Raw genomic sequence first — 16,392 nt, forward strand, 5'->3', positions numbered from 1 at the left:
TCCTTTTTCTACACCAAGTCACCTTTGGTCCAATGCCTGTACTCCCCACCTCCTACACCCTAGGAGAAAAAAAATCCTGCAACATCAGTTTGGGTCCTCTGAGAATCAGTCACTAAGACACAATTAGAAATGCAAGAACTTTATGGAGTAAAATGCCTGTAACAGATAAAGGAGAGAGAGAGAGCAGGAGTAGGTAGACAGAACCTCATTCATGATGTGGGTTTGACACCTGTAGAGAGAGAAAGGGAAGGGAGGAAGAGGATCATAGGAAGAGATTCAGACAATACTGCCACTCTGGGACAGTCCTGACCAGGTTGGGGGGGGGGGGGGCGTGCCTAGAACAAAGACTACCTACCGGAGGAGTCCCGAATGGGGCATGAATGGCGTAGCTATAGTTTCCTGCCAGGTTCAGTCACTGTCTGGAGCAACCAGGGATGGTGTGGCCTTGGTGTGAACGTTGCAGTGGATCCCAAAGGTGCAGCAGAAGGCTGAGGGCAATAACTGCACTCCGTGCAGCAGGTTCTCTTGAAGAGAGATCTGAGTGGCACACTCCCACGGCTACCAGATTCACAGACTTAGGACTGCAGGTAGCAGAACTTCATTGAGGTTCTGAAATATAAGAGAGAAGGATAGGACTTACATAAAATCACAGCACAGGGCAACCAATAATTTAAAACCAAATATTAAACAGACAATGTGTTTAAAACCTTCTGGGCCATCTTTAACCACTTCCCTTTGTGGAGGACCCTGCAGCATTAGCTTCCCTTCAGTCCTCTTTCTCATCCTCTCTTCCTTTCTAGCCACTAGCTCTCAAGTTCTGACACTTTTCTTATGCAAAGCAATTAACCCTTGGGATTTCATCTTTCCGATCCAAAGTTTGCTGTGCAAGGATAGTCTTCTCGCTTAAAAAATTATATTTATATCTTTAAAATTATTGTTTTTAGGACTTCTGGGAAGGTGGAAGATTAGAGAGGCAGAAAAATCACTTCTCTCCTAGAAAAAATAGCTAGAGGACAGGCAGAGACAGTCTGAAGGGCTGCTCTGGGGCTTAGGATACCACCCCACCCCCCACCTATGGAGAAAAGAGCAGTCTGCAGACTGTAGCATCTGTGGACTGCAGTGGCTGTTGCCTGAGGTGGTTGCAGGGGTCCTCTTTCCCAAAGAAAGGGGAGAGGGAAGTACACAGCCTAGAGCAAATTCAGATTTTGTCCCCAGAACTTGGTCTGCTGCATTGGAGGGGTCCACACTTCCTGCAGGGTGGGGCCACAGCATTGTTTGCCCTAAGAGTCTATAGGGAGCTGAAGATAATTTGCCTTCTCAAACATCCTCCCTACTGAGGAAGTAGAGGAAGGGAGAGTGTGGCCAGCCAGGGGGGAAAACAGTCTCTGAGAAACTTTTTTGTGAGGCTTGGCCAGCCCTGAGGACATTGCTTCTGCACCAACCACCTGCTTGAATTCATACCCTTCCACCCCATTCCCACCCCCATATCACACCTGGTGTCTGAGCTGAGAGATCTGCCCAAGAGTACTATCTGCTGGCCAGACCAGAAAAGAGCATGAAAAATAAAAATAAATAAATAGATAAGGACAGCAGGTGTCTTTACTGGCCCCCCTCAAAGGATCTTGGAAACTGGCCTGTACCCCATTACTGAGTCCTTAGCCCAAGTTTGAACAGTTAAACTGGGACAATCCTAAATACCTAAAACAAATTAAACCAAGAGTCTAAGAACAGGGGTAGCACACAGCTACTTAATAGTAAATCCCTAGGCAAGAGAGAGAAAACTGAGCGTCAGGATAAACTCAGTGTCAGAATCAGGTGCCTAGACATCAGGAAAAAATTACAAATCCATACAAAGAAAAAAAGAAGCTATGACTCAGGCAAAGGAACAAATCAAAGCTCTGGATGAGACACAGGACTGGAAACAGCTACTCAGTGAGGTTCATACAAATCTCCTAAATCAAATCAAGGAATTGAAGGACAACATGGCTAAAGAAATAAAAGAAATTAAGAAGACACTGAGTGAGCACAAAGAAAAATTTGAAATCTTGGATAGAAAAATAACAGAGATTGTGGGAATGAAAAACACAATAAATGAGATTAAAAATACAATAGAGGTACACAAAAGCAGATTTGAAATCATGGAAGAAAGAATCAGTGATATAGAGGAAAGAACCACTGAAATTGAAGAGAGAAAAGAATGGGAAAAATTGAGCAGGTGCTCAGGGAGTTGATTATAACATGAAGCACACCAACACAGTGTTACAGGAGTTCCAGAAGGAGATGAGAAGAGAAAGTACGTAGAAAGAGTATTTGAGGAAATAATGGCCAAAAATTACCCAACTCTCATGAAAGACATGAATATACATGTCCAGAAAGCACAGCATACTCCAATTAGAGTAAGTTCAAATAGACCAACCCCAAAATACATAATATGCAGAATGCCAAATGCCAAAGATAAAGAGAAAACTATGAAAGCAGCAAGGGAAAAGTAAAACATCACATACAAGGGAAGTCCAATAAAACTTAGTGTGGTTTTCTCTTCAGAAACCATGGAAACAAGAAGGCAGTGGTATGATATAATTACAGTACTGAAAGAGAAAAAATTGCTAGCCAAGAATTCTTTACCTGTCCTTTAAATATGACAGTGAGCTTAAAATATTCACAGATAAACAGAAATGAAGACATCTGTTCATAAATAAGAACCCGGCTTTGCAAGAAACACTAAACCTTATACCCAAAGCACAAGCAACAAAAGAAAAAGAAGATAAATTTTCATGTATTTGGAGCACTCTGATTAGTTGCATAGATATTAAACATGTTTGTACCTCAAAAGACTTTGTTAAGAGGATAAAAAGGTAGTTACTCAATGGGAGAAAATATTTGGAATTCACACATCCAATAATGGTTTAATACCTGTGATATAAAAAAGAGATCCTAAAACTCAACAATAAAAAGGCAAATGACCTGATTTAAAAATGGGCAAAAGAACTAAATAGACATTTTTCTAAAGAAGAAATACAAGTGGTGAAGAAAACACATGGAAAAAAATTCTCAGCATCACTGGCTGTTAGGGAAATGCAATCAAAGCTACAATGAGATATCATTTCACACCTACTAGAATGGCCACTATTAGCAAAACAGAAAGCTACAAGTGTTGGAGAGGATGTGGAAAGATAAAAACAGTTTTTCACCACTGGTAGGAATGTAGAATGGTAAAACCACTGTAGAAGTCTGTTTGGCAGTTCCTAAGGAAGTTATATATATATATATATTTATCACATGGCCCAGCAATACTGCTATTAGGTATATATCCAGAAGAACTGAGAGCATGACATGAACAGACATCTGCCCACCAATATTCATAGCAATATTATTCACATTCGCCAAAAGATGGAAACAACCCAGGTGTCCATCAATTGATGAATGGATAAATAAGTTGTGGTACATACACACAGATGAAATATTATGCAGCTGTAAGAAAAAATAAAGTCATGAAACATATGACAAAGTGGATGAACCTGGAGGACATTAGGTTGAGTGTAGCTAGTGAGGCACAAAAGGACAAATGATGCCTGACTTTGCTGTTATGAACTAAGTACAATGAACTCATGGAGTTAATAGCTAGAAGATAAGTCACCAAAGAAAAGAACGTGAAAAAACTGAGGTTTAGTCTGTGCAGAATTGGTAAAAGAAAAAAAGTTGTTTGCAAATGTTTGGAAATGAATAGAAACAGTGGAAGCACTAAATATAGGTATGATAGTGGTTTGTTTTTTTCTTTTTTCTTTTGTTTTTTGAGTAATGAAAATGCTCTAATATTGATTGAAGTGATATATGCACAGCTCAGTGATTATACCACATGTCATTGATTGTACACTTCAGATAAATTGCATGGTTTATGAACAAGAAAAAAAAATAGGGTGGGTTGGGATAAAGAGACACCAAATGTAAAATATGGACTATAGTTAGTAGTAATACTTTGATGATGCTCTTTCATAATTTGTTACAAATATTCACAAGAATCCAAGGTGGATGTGGTGGCGTGATGTATGGGAGCCCTGTATAATGTTATGCATGTTTGTTTTGTAATTTCACAACTTTTACTATATTCTTATTATTTTTGGATGTTCATGTATGAATGACATACCTCAATAAATTGTTTTTAAAATGAAAAAAAATGTTTTTAAGCCTATTACATAATTTTCTACACCATTTGAATAGAATCTTAGAATCTCAAGTGAGGGTATTAAATGCTAACTGGGTGCATTTGCTTTATTTTTCCTCCCCTGAGATGGCTTTCTCATCGGTTTGCTTGTTGCTTTTTTTCCCCATTGTTTTTTGCTCATTGTTTGCTCATTGGCTCTTTTTTCCTTTAGTAGACACTGGGAACTGAACTCAGGATCTCCCATGTGGGAGGCAGGCACTCAACTGCTTAAGCCACATCCATTCCCCATTTGCTTTTACCAAAGAAGCAATAGATAGGTCTTCTAAGATCCTTCCCTTAACTGTCAATTACTTCATGTATAATTTCACTTAAATATAATTCAATAATATTGATTGACTTCTACTGAGTCCTAGAACTGTACTAGTCACTTTGAAAGATTGCAAATAGAAAAAAGATTAGCTTCCATTCCTAAGAAATAAGCTATCTTCTAGCTTCCTGAGATAGAGTAGGCATATGTGAAAAGATCCAATGTATGTGGCCATACTGACTGATTAGGTATTTAGGTGAGGAAGCTAAAGAGATTCCCAAGATTCTCATTCAGATGGAGCAATTGGGATATTTATCAGCATGAGCAGAAACAGAAAAAATAATTGGACTTTGTTTAAATTTAAAACTTTAGTGCATCAAAGATGTTAAGAAAGTGAAGACAAACTACAGAATGGGAGAAAATAAAGAAAACCCTAAATGATAAGGATTTAATACCCAGAATATATAAAGACCTCTCACAACTCAACAACACAAAAACAAATAAACCAATTTAAAAAGTGGGCAATAGAGTTAAATAGATATTTCTCCAAAGAAGATATACAAATGGCCAATAAGCACTCAAAAAGATACTCAATATCATTAGCCATTAGGGAAATGCAAATCAAAAACACAATGAGATATACTTTACATCCTCCAGGATAGTTCATGAATTGTGTATTATTTTATCAAGCAGTCCAAACAGTGGTGAGTACACTGACAGAACATTCCTCTGAAGCATTATTTCAGGGCCTTTATTTTGAAAGAGATATTATTTGCAAAGATGCTCACTCTGCACTGTTATCCAGCCATTCATCTGCAAGAACCATGGGGGCAGAAGGAGCTCTTCAGAGAGAAGCCAGTGCCACCCAAGAGCCCATGTCCCCCTCCCTCTTACAGGAGCTTGGGCAGCCCCTCCAGCTAGCCTGCTCCTCTGGGTTTGTCAGGGGGGTTTAATGCCCCACTGTACCACTTCCAGAAACTGGGTCTAGGACCAGTGTCTTTCCTGTTAAGGAATATTGAGAAAGATTTTTTTACGTCTAAGTTTTATATGTATTGCCCCAAATCATGTGCTTTTTCTGGTCAGTTTTGGTTATTCCAGAATCTGCTTCTCACCTTTTCCACATTCAAATTTCACATATGTTCATGAAGAAGATCACGTGAGGCCATTTGGTACACATTTCCTGGAGGCTGAGTTGGCTCATGTCAAAAAATTGCTCAGTTTACAAGACTGCAATATAACTTTAACAAACACTGTGACTGAAGCTTCTCAAAGTTCATGCTGTGGCTGATCTGAAGTCAGTCAGAGTTTGTAAACAAAGTATCAAACAAGATAGATATTTTTTGTCCATGTACATAATGAGTTTTAAAGTGCAATTTGCATTGCAGCAATCAATGTCAAATCATTTGCACAAGATTTCAAAACACTTTTTAGTAAAGAATGTAATAATTTTAAGTTAATGGTACTTAAGTAAAAGAAAAATGTTAACTTACACATTCTTATGCTTCTTTTACAACTACATCCCATGTCTATATTTCCAGTTGTTAAAGAAAAACATTTCAAGAACAAATCTTTTCATAGGAAACTTGCCTTTCTCCATTTGTTAAGAGTTTTTATACAAGAACACCAATATAGCCCCCTTTATTTTACTGTGGAATATGTGCTGGAAAAATTGCAAAAACACATTATTACTACATAATGGATAAAATTTCTAAATACTTTATGAACTATCTAGGGATCTTTAAACACTATAATGAAGTCTGTATAGTGTGACTAACCCACAGGCAGGTTGGTTTACATTAATTTTTTAATGGGGATGTCATATGGAAACATATTTCACCAAAGTTTTAAAAATGAAAAGTATGTTGTTTTGTCTTCTATAAAAAAAAAAGTGGAAACAACACAAGTGTTTGTAAACAAATGGATAAGTAAAACGTGGTATATATCCACAAAATGGAATACTACTCAGCCACAAAAGAATAAAATTCTGATATATGCTACACCGTGTGTGAACCTTGAAAACATTAAGCAAAGTGAAATAAGCCAGACACAAAGGAAAACTATTGTATGATTTCACTAATATGAAATATCTTGAATAAGCAAACTGAGAGACAGATATTAGAGTAGAGGTTACCAGAGGCTGGAGGGTGGGGACGAGGAATAGGGAGTTATTGCTGAATGGGTACAGAGTTTTTGTTTGGGATGACGAAAAGTTTTGGTATTGGAAGGTGGTGAAGGTAGCACAACACTGTAAAAGTAATTAATGACTCTGAATTGTGCACTTAAAATGGTTAAAGTGGCAAATTTTATTATATATATATAAAAGATGCCATTTATCCAGAAAAGGGACAGCACAAAATACAGAGCTGATTTTATTGGGGGGGGGGGGGGGGAATGGAGATGGAAAGAGCTAGATGGTTTTAGATATGCATCATTGGCAAGTCCTGAAAATGCCCCCATATCACTATAATCCATGCTGTGTAACAGTGCTGCAAAATGTATTCATCAAATGCAATAAATGTACCCCACTAATGAAAGAAGTTGTTGATGTAGGAAAACTGGGGTGGGGATGGGGAGTGGGACATACGGGAATCTCCTGTACTTTTTAATGTAACATTTTGTATGATCTATGTATCTTTTAAAAATAAATAAAAACTTTTTTTTAAAAAAAAGGCAATTGGGGGAAGCGACTGTGGCTCAATCAGTTGGGCTCCCATCTACCATATGGGAGGCCCTGGGTTCGTGTCCTGGGGCCTCCTTGTGAAAGCTGCTGGAGAGCTGACTCAGCAAGGTGATACAATAAAGAGGGAGACAAGTAAAAAAAAACACCACAGAACAGCACTCAGCTAATGGACACACAGAGCAAAAAAACAAGCAAGCCACAAGGGGGGGCGGGGAATAAATAAAAAAATAAATTCAGACCCACAGAAAAATAGACAGGGAATGGACGCAGAGAGCAGATAGCAAGCAAGCTGCAAGGGGGGGTGGAGGGTGGGGGTGGGAGGGATTAAAAAAAAAAGGCAATTGGAAAATTCCAGCCTTAGTAGGATAGTCAAGGAATGACTGCAAAGTAGAGAAAAGTCATAGGTTTAAATGAGATTGCCCAGAGGAGCAGCCTGAAGAAAAAAGAGACTAAGAAGGAACATTCAGACAGGAAGGAGGAAAATCTTTCATTCAAGGTGAAATCAGGATCACAAGAAGCTAGAATAAAATAAGATTAAGAGAACTGGTTAGATTCTTCTTTGGTGGCCATCAAACCATCAGTTTCAGTAGAGTAAGGGGACAAAATCAGATTGAGGTAGAGTTTAGCTTATGCAGGGAAGGAGAGAAGTGAGTAGTGATAGTTCTACACATTAGAGGAAGAGATTACAAAACCAGAGAAGACTTGAGCCTGGTTAGAAGCTGAGGGGAAGGGGCCACTGGAGAAAGAGCTAATGGAGATGGGAGAGAAGGATGGACTTATTGATGAAACATCATCCTGCAGGAAATGCATGGAAATCAAATCCATACCGCCAGTGAGGCATTACCCTTGGAAAGAAGCAGGGGCACTGTGTCTTCAGAAATAGGAGAGGAGGGAAACGGACGTGGCCCAGTGGTTAGGGCGTCCATCTACCACATGGGAGGTCTGCGGTTCAAACCCCGGGCCTCCTTGACCCGTGTGGAGCTGGCCCATGCGCAGTGCTGATGGGTGCAAGGTGCCGTGCCATGCAGGGGTGTCCCCCGCGTAGGGGTGTCCCCCGCGTAGGGGTGTCCCCCGAGTAGGGGAGCCCCACGGGCAAGGAGTGCACCGTAAGGAAAGCTGCCCAAGAGCAAAAGAAAGTGCAGCCTGCCCAGGGATGGCGCCGCCCACACTTCCCGTGTGGCTAACACAACAGAAGCGGACAAAAGAAACAAAACGCAGCAAACAGACACAGAGAACAGACAACCCGGGGGGGGCGGGATTTAAATAAAATTAAAAAAAATAAAAAAAGTTAAAAAAATAATAAGAAATAGGAGAGGAGGTCAGGTTTGAGAATGGGAATTGTTTTGAATGGGGAAAAGAAAATTGAGGGTGAAGAAGGCCTTTCCAGTATCTTAGAGCGAGAGACCTAGATGGGGCTATGGTCCTTGGTGAGCATAAAAGGCTCGGAAAGGCAACTGAAAGTCAGCCAGAGATGACCCACAAGAAGTTAAGAAGGTGTACGTTCCCATCCACAGACTCTCTACAATTCATTTGCAGCATTAGTTATCACTTAAGTTCTTATTATTCAGAGCACTTGTGCACGCAACATTTCACTCAAACCTTTCAACAATCCTTAAGGTAGGCTCTTCTGAAATCCCATTTTTCAGATAATGAAGCCAAACATAGAAAGACTGAAAAAAAAAAAAAAGTTTATACAACTAGTAAGCTATGGAGGTAGGCTTCATACCCGGGTTGTCTAATTCCATCCGTCCCTATTCCATGAGGTTAGTTAATAAATATCATTTGCAGATATGAGGATGATGCCAGTAAGTATTCATTTACCAGCCTTTATAAATTCTAGTATGGTGGCCAAAATCTAAGTGTGCAAAACACTTTCAAGGATTTTAACCAAGGTTACTTTTCTTAAAGTCAGATTATTTTATTTTGTGAACTCATATATTCCTAGGTACTTAGCAATTTCACTCTGATGCTTTATCTATTAAATTTTTTTTTCAATTGTTCCTGAATTAGGAGAGAAAATCTAAATTTTGGCTTCCTCTCTGGTTCATTTTCTTGAAATCCTCTAGATATACTAGGCTGTGATTTCTCCTGAGTATCTCTATTATCTTTCCAAGGAACTGTCCCAAGGCTACATTAAAGCAGTGTTAATCTCTGTAGCTTTTTCTTCCCACTCAAGAATTGTCTTTTCTTCCGTCATCTGAATTTTTTGGAGGGGAATTCCTAATTGCCCTTAATTTATCACTCTTTCTGACACTGTTTCTATTTCTGATACATTTCATGGCTAAACTATCATAAATTAGAGTAAGGCTTAGTTCTATTTTTCAAGCTCTTGAATGTTTCCCCTCTACCATGAATACTTTAAGATATTTTAAGAATCTTTTATTGCTGTGCCTTTTACTAAGGCCATCCTTCCATCATAGTCTACTTTATATTTTCTCAGTTCACTTTTACACTCTCTTAGTATTGTTTTGACTCTCCCCCCACTTCCACCTTTATTTTTATTTTTTCAAAGTGTACAGTCAATGATATTCAGTATAATCACATAGTTTTGCACACATCACTTCAATCATTTTTAGAGCATTTTCATTATTCCAGTAATAATAATAATGATAAAAAACAAAAAATAAACAAAACTCATCATCTCTCAATCTCTCTATGCTTCTCCTACAGTACATGGCTGCTATTCTTTTTCCTTCTCTCTAGTATATTTGTATTTATATTACATAAGCATTATCACCCATATTTGTATTTTACATGAGGTTTCACTATGCTATACAGTCCCATCTTAACATTTTTCAGTTCTCCTTCTAGTAATATACATGTCCTTAGACTTTCCCTTTAACCACTGCCATACCCACGTAAAAGTTCTGCTAGTCACAAACACCATGATGTGCTCTCACCATTTCCATTCATTTCCAAAAATTCACAAACAACATTTTACCCAGTTCTGCAAAGATTAACCATCAGCTTTCCATTCTCTACCCTCTTCCTATTTTCTGGTGACCTGTAATTACTAATTCCATGAGTTTACGTAATCTATTTAGTTCATAATAGTGCAATCATACAGTATTTGTCCTTTTGTGTCTGGCTTGCTTCACTCAATATCACGTCCTCCAGGTTCATCCATGTCGTCATATGCTTCACAACTTCATTTCCTCTTACCACTGCATACTATTACATCGTGTGTATACATCACAATTTGCTTATCCATTCATCAGTTGATGAACACCTGGGTTGTTTCCAACTTTTGGCTATCGTGAATAATGCTGCTGTGAACATCGATGTGCAGATGTCTGTTTGTGTCACTGCTCTCACTTCTTCTGCACTCCTGCCCTTTCAATCTTCTTTTTAAGTGTGCTGGTTTTGCAAAGCAGGAGCCTTCTGTTTTTACCAGGGTAACTTTTGGTCATTTTCTCCCATAGTCCTTCTTCATTTATTAGTTTGTTTAAGCAGTTAGTTCATTTCTTGGACACAGAGGATTTTTAAAGAATCTTTAATTTGCTATATTATCCGCTTTGTCCCTTTAGCAGTATCTGATTCTTTTAATCCTACTTAGCATCTTCCTTTCACTTTATAATCAACTCTTCTTCTTCTAAATAACTCTGCTGTGGTTCATGCTTCTCCTTGCCTTTCCCTCTGCGATTTTAGTATCTTGACTAATTAAAGTCAGGCTTTCTCTTAGCTTTCTGCCAACTGATTTCTGCCAATTGAATTCAGGATTGAATGTCAGAAGCAATTTTATTTTGGGCTCACAGTAAATCTCTTGTTCTTGTGCTAATCATCTGTGATAAATACATTGACTTAAATATAAAAGTGAATTCTTATTTTCATAAGCCAATTATACTTTTTTCCCTATCATCTCCTACTAGTTATAGAACATTTTATCTCCTTAGTTAATCTTTAAAGTCAACAAAGTTATTCTTAAATACTTTTACATGTTTTCCTTAATAAAAATTATTTCCTTTTCACGATTATTCTCTTTGTGGACTTAAACCATCTATTCTTACTAATTAATACCTGTCCTTTAATTGTTTCATCTTAAGTTTCTGTTGGAAATATTTTCCTACTGATACAAGCTGATGCCATTTCCTTTTAAGGGGACTGGGGGTGGAGCAGATTTTTCTAGAGCAGGGGTTCTCAACCTTTTTTGTTCCACAGACCCCTCTGCCAGTCAGGTGAAAACCAGGGACCCCTTCCTAAGCCCACACTATTCTGTGTAATTATTTGATAACTAGATCACACCTGCACCAACACATCCCCACCCCACAAGAATAATATTCTGTTTTGTTTTTCATTTCAATTCAAGCTCAGGGACCTTATTAGGAAGGACTGTTCTAATCAGTCTGATCTGGAATTCATAACATTCGTAAAAATCTCAAAGAACTTCATGAATAGAGAGAGTTGCCCTAAAGAGTCTGACACATGAAGTATAAAGGGGTTAAAATACCACGGGGCAACCAAACTATAAGGCCCTGACAGGACCAGAAAGAAAGCTGGCATTCCTAAAAGGATGTCTGCTCCCCTCTCAGGCCCCCGCCCTGCCGACCCTTCTCTTTTGTTTCCTCCGATTGTAATTCATTCAGTATTCCTTCCTGCTCATCTGTCGTGGCTAATTGCGCTTTTCCCACACAACAGGGTTTTATTTCCTCAAGTTATTGCCTTCTCACCCCTGTCTACGTCCTGCTTTCTTCCGGACCTGTCTCCAGCTCACCATTGCCTCTCCTCCACCCTGCCACTGCTGCTGTACCTTAGTTTGCCCATCGATGAAATGGAGCGATTTCTCGCTTTCCTCCCAAGGCAGCTGCAACAAATCCAGCCACTCTAGGATTGTCTTACCAATTTTTTAAAAAACTACGGAGGCGCTGAGTTCTGTGATTATTTTAACGGATATTCCGATTTGGTCCACTAGCAAACCTGAAGGCTATGTAGATGTGTCATCCCTCTCTTCGCCAGACCACTATGTCCCCCAAACAGCCTTTTCGTTACCCTTATTTTTAACTGCAATAAAAATTCTATTTTGTGTGATCAATGTATTTTTTTAAAAAAAGATAATAAAAATACAATAAAATAATTTTTAAAAATCTAATTTTCTCCATATGGCACAGTCACCGAGCAAAGCGATTTTCTCTGTGCTCTAAACACCTGGGTGACATTTTGAGTAAATGTAATATATCTTTTCTTTGGGGCGGGGGTGTATATTGACCTAGTAACTCCTTCACAATGCACAGACTCACCAACCTATTTTCTTTACTTAGGGTTATGAGGGGAATCGATTGCTAAAACTTTATTGTCACTGTTACATTAGGGGAGAAATCTGACATTAAATGCCGACTACGTCCCGCTTACTCCAGGATGAGGCATCATAGAAGCTTGCTGTTGCTGGTTTTTGTTTCATTTTGCCCTTGCAGAAGTGATCCTTCTCTTTCCTCTTAGTGCCTGGGGGATTGGGAAATGAACTGTTCTAGGCCTGCTGGGGAGGTGGAGCTGAGGCTTTGTTTCAAGAAAGGGCTGTGATTGCACCTGACAGGGGCTGGAAACGGGATTGCCTGCTGTGCTTACTCAAGTCTCATCTTCTTCCCAGTGAAGAAGTGAAGGCTATGGCATGAATGATCACTTTGATTTGGTAGGTATACTATTTCATGTTATCAAAAATACAATAATAATGATTCTTTCCCCCCACCCCCCTCCTTGAAATCAGCTCCAGGGGCAGTTCTCACATCCATTTTAAAAAATAGGTTGGTCAGCATAGCAACTTTTCTTTCAAGGCCAAGATTCCCATAATTCAAGATAATTTAATTTAATAATAATTTTAAAAGCTGCCTGAGAGAAAGCCCCACATAACCTGAACCGTGGCAATGGTTTTGTGGTATTTGGATTCTCGTCTGTAAAAATATTTGTACACCAGATGGTGGATCGTTAGGTGCATTCATCCCAAACCAGAAGTTAAAAAAAAATTCACACACACAAAACACGGCAGGGGGGAAAAATCATCATTGGTTTTTTTCCAGTCATGTTGCATGAGTAATGGTAAAAGCAACAGCTAAAACAATAAGATTACTCTGTTGAATTCTTAATGCGTTGTCACGTATGAAAACTTCAAGCAGTACTGAAAACATTTTCTCCCCTTGAATAACGCATACCTGAAGGACAACTCACCTTGACGACTTACCAAGTGTATATATTTCCCCAAAAAACAAAATCATCCCGCCGATGGTGGCAGCTCTACCTGTTTCCTACAGAGGACTGGACTGGGAAGGAGCCAAATTAAACACTAAGCCAACAGCCTGTGGCTCGGGTCATTAATCCAAAATGACTTTTTCTCTGCAGGTTTATTTTGTTTTTAACAGTCAGTTCTCAACTATCTTCTCTAATGGGTGGGGAGGCACGGGACGAATAAACCAAAACAGGATAATAGGAGACTAAATTTATATTTAACTGTGGAATGTATGATATGTTTGTGGGAGGGCTGTTATTTCTGTCACAAGTTGTGGCCAAGCTTCAGGGTCTTTGACTGCCTGTTGTTTTAGAGACAAAGTGAGCTGTTTTCTGCAGGAAACCTGGGCTGTGCTTGGCTCCACCTCAGTCTGCCTCTTTACAGAGGTAGGTCTGTGCAGATACCTGGCCTGGTCAGGAGCCTTCATTTTCCCTGTGAATGCCAAACTCTTAGGTGTAGACCTGCATCTACTCAGAAAAACAAGAGTTTCAACATGTCAGGTCCCGCCGGAGAATTTATCTTTGACTTCTCTGCTGCTTGATTCTTATCAATGCTTAATTGGACAAACTAACAATAATGGAGGGATCAGTCCAGAGTTTATTTTAGATATTCTAAACTTTATCCTCTCAGAGAACTGATTTTTAGAGGACTTCAGTCAGGTGTTAATTCCTGAGTTAAGGCTCCTTGAGTGGCACTATTTAAAAAAAAAAAAACTATCGGAAACTCATTTCCTTTAAGTATTATTCATAATCTCAGGACCCTTTTGAGGATGCATGGAAGAAACTTTTTTCAAGTCTTAAGGTTCCTGAGCCCCTGATAAACATCTGACAAAACACTGTGAATCCTCTAACTGGTCTGTTTTCCTTGTTGCTCAAAGCCAAAGTTGTGGTCTCTTTTTAGTAGCTCTTTGAGTCCTGCTGGTTGGCATTTCTGTGTGGTGGCTTTATTTCTTGCTTCACTTTACTGTCTTGCTCTTACTTCCTCTTTGTTCTGATTTATCTATTTTGTTTCAATCATACTGCATGATTTTTATGTCACTGAAGATGCATTTTGAAATGAGGTGGGGATCAAATGGGTACTTTGCAGCCATGAGATCATTCTTAGGGGATTTCCTGAGCAAACATTAACAATACCCTTCCTTGGAGATGCCCCCCAAATAAGAATGGTTATGGGGACACTTTGAAGCTGTTTTATTTTATTTTATATTGTTTTTTTTAAGATTTATTTTTTATTTATCTCTCTCCCCTTCCCGACTACCCCCCACCCCACGTTGTCTGCTCTCTGTGTCTATTCACTGTGTGTTCTCCTGTGTCCACTTGTATTCTTGTCAGTGGCACAGGGAATCTGTGCCTCTTTTCATTGCGTCATCTTGCTGTGTCAGCTCTCCATGTGTGCAGCACCATTCCTGGGCAGGCTGCACTTTCTTTCGTGCTGGGTGGCTCTTCTTATTGGGGCACACTCCTTGTGCATGGGGATCCCCTACGCGGGGGACACCCCTGTGAGGCAGGGCACTCCTTGCACGCATCAGCACTATGCATGGGCCAGCTCCACACGGGTCAAGGAGGCTGGGGGTTTGAACGGCAGACCTCCCGTGTGGTAGGTGGATGCTCTATCCATTGAGCCAAATCCACTTCCCTTAAGGCTGTTTTAATTACCCCCAGATAACTGAGAATTTGGTATAAGACATCCTGATTAGCAAACCCTCAGGACAAAGCTCTTTTTAATGAAGTTGACTGAGGCTCGGAGGGAATTGAAGGATATGAGGAAGAAGAGGACAGCAAGAGCCCTTCCTGGGATAGTGCTCTCCTGCTGGGAAGACCAGGACTCACATGAAGTTAGAAAGGAACCATCTGACCCTTCACTGAGTGAGAAGTTGTTCTGAAAAGGTCTCAGCCCTCTTGCTAGAATCTTTTTTTTAATGAGCATTTATTTTTATTGTATTTTTTTAAGATACATAGATCACAAAAAAATGTTACATTAAAAAATATAAGAGGTTCCCATATGCCTCACACACACTCCTCCCACATCAACAACCTCTTTCATCATTGTGGCACATTCATTGCATTTGGTGAATGCATTTTGGAGCACTGCTGCACTGCATGGATTATAGTTTACATTGTAGTTTACATTCTCTTCTAGTATGTTCAGTGGATTATGTCAGGATATGTAATGTCCAGGATCTGTCCCTGCAATATCATTTAGGACAATTTCAAGTCCCCAAAATGCCCCACATCACATCTCTTCTTCCCTCTTCTTGCCCTCAGCAACTACTATGGCCACTTTTTCCACATCAATGCTACAGTTTCTTCCAATACTGGTCACAATAGTTCTATCGTAGAATGTCAGTAAGTACAGAGTCTTATATAAGTAGAAACTGAAAACAGAAACAAACAAAGACAGTTGCCATTTTACACTACCATGTGAGAGAGGACTCCAGGACTGCCTACAGCTGCAGAAAGGTGGTCAGAGGTGAAGAGAGAGGCCAGAGGCTGGAATCAGTGGAGAAGCTGAGGCAGCAATGCTCCCAAGAGGCTAGGCTCCTGGAGTACCTTGGAGCTGAAAGAGGAGAGCCTGCACGAGAAAGAAGAGAGAGATTGGCAGACCTATCATTTTGCCTTGCCACGTGGCAGGAGTCCAGGGTCCAGCAGGTGACCTTTGGTACAAATACACAAAAACTAAAAGAAAATTCCCCATATTAATTATTATTCCTGCTAGACAATGGCTTAGTGACCCCTTTTTTATGGTCTATAGTAATAGAATCTATGTTTATAGATTAGTCATGGATAACTAACCCTTTATAGTTTACAAAATACATATATCCTTCAAACCTCATACATCAGGATAATGCATATAGGAAGGCATCACTATCCAAATTTTATAAATGCCAAAATGATAGCCCAGGGAATCTAGGTGTCTTGCCCACAGACACAAAACTAGTAAGAGGTAGAGCTGGGCTCAAACCTAGATCTTCTGAATCAAAATCAGGACTCTTCACGAAAATGCAAAACAAAATGTGTTTGGCTTTTTAA

General features: G+C 39.5%; 1 long non-coding RNA gene across 1 annotated transcript; it reads right to left on the minus strand.

The window, feature by feature from the left end:
- Nucleotides 1-362: 362 nt before the first annotated feature.
- On the minus strand, nt 363-15,908 carry LOC139439611 (uncharacterized). Its single transcript, XR_011649555.1, has 2 exons — nt 15,781-15,908; nt 363-609 (listed from the first exon to the last, which is right to left on the minus strand). It is a non-coding gene; the product is annotated as an uncharacterized lncRNA (long non-coding RNA).
- Nucleotides 15,909-16,392: the final 484 nt, after the last annotated feature.

This window comes from Dasypus novemcinctus, chromosome 9, assembly GCF_030445035.2.
Source record: "Dasypus novemcinctus isolate mDasNov1 chromosome 9, mDasNov1.1.hap2, whole genome shotgun sequence".
Taxonomy (NCBI): Eukaryota; Metazoa; Chordata; class Mammalia; order Cingulata; family Dasypodidae; genus Dasypus; species Dasypus novemcinctus.